The sequence below is a fragment of the Triticum urartu genome, chromosome 7A, assembly GCF_056163025.1.
Source record: "Triticum urartu cultivar PI428250 chromosome 7A, HENAU_Tu73, whole genome shotgun sequence".
Taxonomy (NCBI): domain Eukaryota; kingdom Viridiplantae; phylum Streptophyta; class Magnoliopsida; order Poales; family Poaceae; genus Triticum; species Triticum urartu.
In genome coordinates this window covers 556,233,515-556,241,816 of record NC_141879.1, presented here as the reverse complement: position 1 = coordinate 556,241,816, position 8,302 = coordinate 556,233,515, and the positions used below count along the sequence as shown (strand labels likewise).

The 8,302-nt window shown below is 41.9% G+C and overlaps 1 long non-coding RNA gene across 1 annotated transcript; it reads left to right on the top strand.

The window, feature by feature from the left end:
* The first annotated feature begins 4,866 nt into the window (after nt 1-4,866).
* Nucleotides 4,867-7,798, top strand: LOC125522246 (uncharacterized). The gene is made up of 5 exons (XR_007289703.2): nt 4,867-5,309; nt 6,193-6,350; nt 6,480-6,587; nt 6,681-6,749; nt 7,401-7,798. It is a non-coding gene; the product is annotated as an uncharacterized LOC125522246 (long non-coding RNA).
* Nucleotides 7,799-8,302: the final 504 nt, after the last annotated feature.

Genomic DNA, 8,302 nt, shown 5'->3' with positions numbered 1-8,302 from the left:
GACTGGTGCAAGCATCTCGGAGTTGGAATATATGCTTTGATAAAGTGATCAAAGCATATGGTTTTATACAGACTTACGGTGAAGCCTGTATTTACAAGAAAGTGAGTGGGACCACTACAGCATTTCTGATAAGTATATGTGAATGACATATTGTTGATCGGAAATAATGTAGAATTTTCTGGAAAGCATAAAGGAGTGTTTGAAAAAAAATTCAAAGAAAGACCGCGATGAAGCTGCTTACGCATTGAGCATCAAGATCTATAGAGATAGATCAAGATGCTTGATAAGTTTTTTCAATGAGTACATACCTTGATAAGATTTTTAAGTAGTTCAAAATGGAACAGTCAAAGAAAGAGTTCTTACCTGTGTTACAAGGTGTGAAAATGAGTAAGACTCAAAGCCCGACCATGGCAGAAGATAGAAACAAAATGAAAGTCATTCCCTATGCCTCAGCCATAGTTTCTATAAAGTATGTCATGTTGTGTACCAGATCTATTGTATACCCTACACTGAGTTTAGCAAGGGAGTACAATAGTGATCTAGGAGTAGATCACTGGACAGCGGTCAAAATTATCCTTAGTGGAATAAGGATATGTTTCTCGATTATGGAGGTGACAAACGGTTTGTCGTAAAGGGTTACGTCGATAAATTTTTTGACACTGATCCAGATGACTCTAAGTCTCAATCTGGATACATTTTGAAAGTGGGAGCAATTAGCTAGAGTAGCTCCGTGTAGAGCATTGTTGACATAGAAATTTGCAAAATACATACGGATCTGAATGTGGCAGACCCATAGACTAAACTTCTCTCACAAGCAAAACATGATTACACCTTAGTAATCTTTGGGTGTTAATCACATAGCAATGTGAACTATATTATTGACTCTAGTAAACCCTTTGGGTGTTGGTCACATGATGATGTGAACTATGGGTGTTAATCACATGGTGACGTGAATTATCGATGTTGAATCACATGGCGATCTGAACTAGATTATTGACTCTAGTGCAAGTGGGAGACTGAAGGAAATATGCCCTGGAAGCAATAATAAAATTATTATTTATTTCCTTATTTCATGATAAATGTTTATTATTCATGCTAGAATTGTATTAACCGGAAACATAATACATGTGTGAATACATAGACAAACATAGTGTCACTAGTATGCCTCTACTTGACTAGCTTGTTAATCAAAGATGGTTAAGTTTCCTAACCATAGACATGAGTTGTCATCTGATTAACAGGATCACATCATTAGGAGAATGATGTGATTGACTTGACCCATTCCGTTAGCTTAGCACTTGATCGTTTAGTATGTTGCTATTGCTTTCTTCATGACTTATACATGTTCCTATGACTATGAGATTATGCAACTCCCGTTTATCGGAGGAACACTTTGTGTGCTACCAAACGTCACAATGTAACTGGGTGATTATAAAGGTGCTCTACAGGTGTCTCCGAAGGTACTTGTTGAGTTGGCGTATTTCGATATTAGTATTTGTCACTCCGATTGTCGGAGAGGTATCTTTGGGCCCTCTCGGTAATGCACATCACCATAAGCCATGCAAGAGTTAGTTGCGGAATGATGCATTACGAAACGAGTAAAGAGACTTGCCGGTAACGAGATTGAACTAAGTATTAAGATACCGACGATCGAATCTCGGGCAAGTAACATACCGATGACAAAGGGAACAACGTATGTTGTTATGCGGTTTGACCGATAAAGATCTTCGTAGAATATGTGGGAGCCAATATGAGCATCCAGGTTCCGCTATTGGTTATTGACCAGAGACGTGTCTCGGTCATGTCTACATAGTTCTCGAACCCGTAGGGTCCGCACGCTTAAAGTTCGGTGACGATTTGTATTATGAGTTTATGTGTTTTGATGTACCTAAGGTAGATCGGAGTCCCGGATGAGATCGGGGACATGACGAGGAGTCTCAAAATGGTCGAGCTCGACGTAAAGATTGATATATTGGACGACTATATTCGGACATCGGAAAGGTTCCGAGTGATTCGGGTATTTTTCGGAGTACCGGGGAGTTACGGGAATACGGGGAAGAAGTGTTGGGCCTTAATGGGCTTTAGTGGGAAGGAGAGGCAACAGCCAGGAGGTGGCGCGCACCCCTCCCAAGCCCAGTCCGAATTGGACAAGGGGTTTGGGGCACGGCCCCCCTCTCCCTTCCTTCTCCCCTTCCCTCCTTTCCCCCCTTCTCCTAGTTGGACTAGGAAAGGAGGAAACCTACTCCTACTCCCTTGGCGCGCCCCTCCTAGGGCCGGCCTCCTCCTCCCTTACTCCTTTATATATGGGGGCAGGGGGCACCCCAGGACACACAAGTTGATCTGTTGATCTATTCCAGCCGTGTGCGATGCCCCCCTCCACCATATTCCACCTCGGTCATATCGTAGCGGTGCTTAGGCGAAGCCCTGCATCGGTAGTAACATCATCACCGTCATCATGCCGTCGTGCTGACGAAACTCTCCCGTGATGCTCTGCTAGATCGGAGTTCGTGGGACGTCATCGAGCTGAACGTGTGCTGAACTCGGAGGTACTGTACATTCGGTACTTGGATCGGTCAGATCGTGAAGACGTACGACTACATCAACGGCATTGTGCTAACGCTTCTGCTTTCGGTCTAAGTGGGTATGTGGACAATACTCTCCCCTCTCGTTACTATGCATCACCATGATCCTACGTGTGCGTAGGAATTTTTTTGAAATTAGTACGTTCCCCAACAAAGGTCTCCCGATGTTTCGATGAGATGGTGGCTATCATTTTTCGTGGGAGTCGACCTTGACAATCCTACTACGAACGTGCGAGATGCCGCGCCTTAGGAATCGCTAAACCAACTTCCGAGGGGTTATTGACCATGCCGGAGCACGATCAACCTGACCACGAGGGTCTGTTTCCTGCGAGCAAACGAAGAACAAGCAAGAAACTGAAATTGCAATCTGGATATTGCGAATATAAGAGGAAAGCTTTATTGATGAAGGTGGGGTTCTGTGACGACATTGTCTGGTCGTTGAACACAAACGAAGTACGCGAAGTTGCAGCTATGGCGAACTTTTAATCTAACAAAACCCGAAGTCTAAACGGTGCCCTAAGGGTTGTATATATGGATGAAAGAGGGGGGGTTTTGGCCCTTGGAGGAGGGGTCCGAAACCAACCCTAACTCTTGTTTCCCCACACATACAGACTCTAAAAACAGCCTATAATCAAGTATTTCGAAATTACATGAGTCTGTCCCAAAAATAAGGTGACACAGCACCTAGAATAGCCTCTGGACGAAATTTATGAAGTGGCATCTTGTATATTTCCTCCAAGGCTTCATGCACTCATTATGGTGGCTTCAAAGTCCTAGAATCATCACTTGTAACTCCGTTCTTGTTCCCCTTGCGCATGCCATCATCTTCATGCTTGAACTTTCTCCAAGGTTCATCTTTCTTGTCCAAGCTAGGCCCTTCATTTGTAAGCAAAACAAATGTATCCAATTTAGGTAGCATCGTATTCTCATGAACATTAGAATCGTTACCAAGAAACGAAAGTACCTGGTAATTCAATTGGCGTGCTCGAGCTCTAGTAATTGGTCCAGTATGTATAGCAGCAGGGGATGTGGGTGTAACAATGGTATTGATGTCCTCATCATCTTAAAATGAAGTCGTCCTCGACGGAAGCTCATCTTCCTCACCCAAATAAGGCTTCAAATCTGCAATGTTAAAAGTGGGACTAACCCCAAAATCTGTAGGCAGCTCAAGTTTATATGCATTATCATTTATTTTCTCTAACACCATAAAAGGACCATAGCACGTGGCATTAGCTTTGATTTGCGCAAATTAGGAAATCGATCCTTACGCAAATGTAACCAAACAAGATCTCCAAGTGCAAACACAACATGTTTTCTACCCTTATCTCCAGCAAGTTTATATTTAGCATTCATACGCTCAATGTTTTCCTTAGTTAACTCATACATTTTTAAAATCAATTCAGCACGTTCTCTAGCATCAAAATTAACCTTCTTCGAAGATGGAAGAGGCAACAAATCAATAGGTGCATGAGGTAGGAAACCATACACAATTTCAAAAGGGCACATCTTAGTAGTAGAATGCAATCAAAGATTATAAGCAAATTCAATATGAGGCAAACATTATTCCCACATTTTCTTATTATTCTTCAAAACAGCCCTAAGCATAGTAGACAATGTTCTATTGACTACTTCAGTTTGTTCATCAGTTTGGGGATGACAAGTAGTACTAAAAAGCAGTTTAGTCCCCAACTTAGCCCATAAACATCTCCAAAAGTGGCTAAGAAATTTTGTATCATGATCTGAAACAATAGTATTTGGCACACCATGCAAGCGAATAATTTCACGAAAAAACAAATCAGCAACATTAACAGCATCATTGCTTTTATGACATGGTATAAAGTGTGCCATTTTCGAGAATCTATCCACGACAAAAAATATGCTATCCCTCGCCTTCTTTGTCCGAGGTAAACCTAAAACAAAGTCCATAGATATATCCTCCCAAGGAACACTAGGTACCACTACTAGAAATCTACGTTTTACCTAGAGCCAAGGTCTTTACCTAGAGCTCATCAGACAACTCAAGGGATAGACAAGCTATGAACAGTGCCCTCTAGGGAAAGATGAATATCTAGCAAAAAATAATTGGAGCTTAAGCTTTCCCTAGGGTGGTGCCATGTACAAAGATCAAAGCCCAAAAAACATGAAGAGATGCCCCGGTGTGCCCACGTAGATTGACCTCCCGCTCTACGCTCGCGCCATTTTTTTCACTTCGCAAAGGTTGGGGCCATAGTCTAGTGAGAAAAGGAAGGGATAAAGGGTGCGTAGAGGAAAAAAATCGCATGTGTCTCCTTCACGCCTCGCCCCTGTCCCAAGCGGTGCCGCCGCCAGACCAAAACTTTCCTCTCTCTCTCTCAGATCTCATCTCCCCCCGTTCCGACCTTCCGCGCCTCGCCCTGGATCACCCACCTCCGCCGCTCCGGGCCCGCCCCACTGCGCCGCTCCCAGGCCAGCCCCGCTCGGCCGCTCCCCTGCCCACCCCATTCCGCCGCTCCACTTCTATTTCCCCTTCTCTACCGCATTGGTGACCTAGTCACACCATGGTCGGGAAGGGCGTGGTGGCCCTGGCCATGCCGGCTGGGTGACGGCATCGTGGCACTAGCGGCGACTCCATCTGCGATGCCCTCAACTCGTGCTGCCGCCCTTGACCATGGTAAATGGTGTCGCCCCCGCTGATTGGACGACGACCGGATCTGCGTGCTATTGTACGCCACTGCTACCATCCATAAGGTTCTCTCTCTATCTCTCTCACTCTTTGGTTTAGGTTATCACTTATGTGCTTTGCTGGCCTATGTGCAAACGCACAAGTGTGCAAATATAAGAGCGGAAGCTCTAGGTGATAATGTTCTTTTTTGTCCTTTTGCTGGTTGTAACTCAAGGTTGAGATATTGATCTCTCCTCTCCTATAAACATATTTTTTTATTGTTCATGACTTATATTGCATGCAACCTATGTGAACATACATTCATTTCTGACTCTTTCCACCCCTTGTTCATATCGAGAAAATATGGTACCTTCTTTTGTGAAAAGAGAAAATACGACCCATGGAAGCGTAAGTATACGAGCTAGCTACTTAATTTTCCGGCTAACATGACACCCAAGCATATTACAATGAAGCTAGCAGGTGGGCAGCCAATATTTTGGCGGATGAATTGGTTTCCCTCGGCTTGCCCGTGTATTGGTGAGAAATGCATGGGCAAACGCAGGCTGGGTTGGGCAAGCCAAATATTTGGTGTCCAACCAAACAGCAGCCAAAACTCATGGGCACGCCAATATTTTGGCAACGCCAGCTTTGGCTCAAAACCAAACACACCCGAACAAATGAATGAACCATTGAACCATGTAAATTGTGGTCAGAATGTAGCCACTAAACACAATGAATAGGAAATATTTCATGTAGTCTATCTGTTAAATTTGTTCACAGTTATGCAAGTACATGAATGACAAAAATAGTAGCTTCACTGATCCATCTTGTGTGTGTGTTATAAATCAATTATCTAGGTGGTTGAAGACTTGGCAACAAACACTTATCTATTTGCTATTATTATGTTTACCATGATTGTCTTGTTGATTATAAATTCTTCTTTTCTATCTTTATCTTATTTGTCTCAAGAATCACACATTACAAGATGACAATTGGAAGAAAAGCATATCGACTTTCTCGAGCCATCAAACATGTGCCTGCTGCTCGGAACACTATGATGGATACGTAAGAGTTTCAGATCTTCCTCCTGCTATTCCAAATAATGAAGACCGACCTGCTGGGAAGACGTATGTCTTATTAATTTGTATAAGTAGTTTCTTGTTCTACAATATTTTTCCTTTTCTAATACTTGTTTGTTTCATTTACAATTTGCTAGATTTGAAAGTAACCACCATGTGAATTTTCTTGTATTGCAGACTTTGGCAACTAACCAAGGAGTGCCTATTGCAGAAATACCACCGCCGCCAGTTCCACCTTCTCATTCACTTTCTCCTCCTGGATCTCCACAACGATCTACTATCCAAGTATGTAACCATCCATCTCAAGCAAACACACAAACATAAATACATTTGAAGCATGATAAGGATTACTTCTAAAACCTGACTCTTCTTTTGCAGATTCTAGAAAATAGCAAAGAACCACCAGCTTTGTGTGCTCAACAAGAAATAAATCCTAGCTCTCTTCACGTATGTATTTCTCAAACTAATCTCAAATGATACAACTATCGATGTTCTGTTCGTTGTGATGTTCACATACTTGTGACAATATGCATGCTTCTTTGATGTATGATGCTAACCTGTGTGGTGCTGGATCATTTGATTAATGGGGTTGTGTGAGATGTTGGAGGGATCATAATATCTTTTCGTATGTCCTGTTGTCCAATTTACAGTTGTTATTCTGCCAAAATTTATACCAATTTTTGCATTTCTAGGTTCTCATTATTGGAAATAGGAAATTCTGTTTAGAACTTTGGTGACTTGATGTAACACACTAATTTGCATTGCAACAGAGTTGAGTGTAGTTCATACTTTATTTCGAAACAAAGATAATCACTTCTTTTGTGATTATGTGTAGAGTAAAAGTAATATCTCACAACTTAAGGTAGATTCTGGGTTACTAGAGGTGTGAGAAGTACTTAACTTTAGCCTTTTTATTTCCTGGAACAGTTTCAAAAAGTTCTTTATGAACATACCCTAGAACAGTTTCACGCGATTCAAACTAATGCATCACAAATGAGTGACTCTATGGCACCTTGATCCTTTCCTTATGCTTTCTATTTTTTTTCCTTCTTATTGTCATGTTCTAGCCTTTGAAAATTTGCAAATCTTACTTTCCAGGAAGGCAGGAACATGGTGTTGCCTCAAGTGTTCGTGTTGCAGACGATGAAGGGATGTTTGGGGGATTCTTTTTCAGTCAGTCACTATTGAGCAACCAGTTGGGTTCTTGATGTTAACATGGTGGTACATGTTTTGGTGTAACATTTTGGTGCATGTATAGTTAACATGCTGGTACATGTTTTGTGATGTAGAAAACTCTAGTTGACCTACATTAGTATATACGTGCTAATTAAGATGTTTACTCAGTTAGATGTAGCAAACTCTGGCCAGCGTGCCTATTTTTTGTCAAACATTTGATGGCTGGTGATGTCTTGGCATCTATTGTATGCACGTGACGATTGATACTATCTATATATTTGATGTTATTTTCATTTCATAATTATATCCATTTTGGATTATTTGAATTATGAAGTTAAATTTAAATTACACATTTGAATTATGTCATGTATGGGGCTGGTGTTTCCCTACAGTATGTAACTCTAGGTGAAGTATGGTGATGTGGTGGAAGAGGGCCCCATAGTCTTTCCCTAGGGCTTGGCTGTAGGTAAACAACTATACACTGGGATGTAGGATCCATATGGAAATCTTTCCCTAGGGCTTGTGCCCCTAGGTAAAGAAACTTTCCCTACAGCTTGTTGGATGCACCCTAGGGGAAGAAGTCTTTACCAACTATACTATACCTAGGGTTCTTTACCTAGGGCAAGCCCAAGGTAAAGTCTTTCGCTATGGTTTTTCCTATTTCACCTAGGGTATATGGCTCTAGGTAAATGTGGATTTCTAGGAGTGTATAGGCAAAGGCATATATAAACCATAAGGATTGAGTCGTGACTTAGCTTTTTGACATGTAGTGCAGGGAGCAACAAAACGCTCAACATCTCGTTTCATCTTTGGCTAAAAGAAAT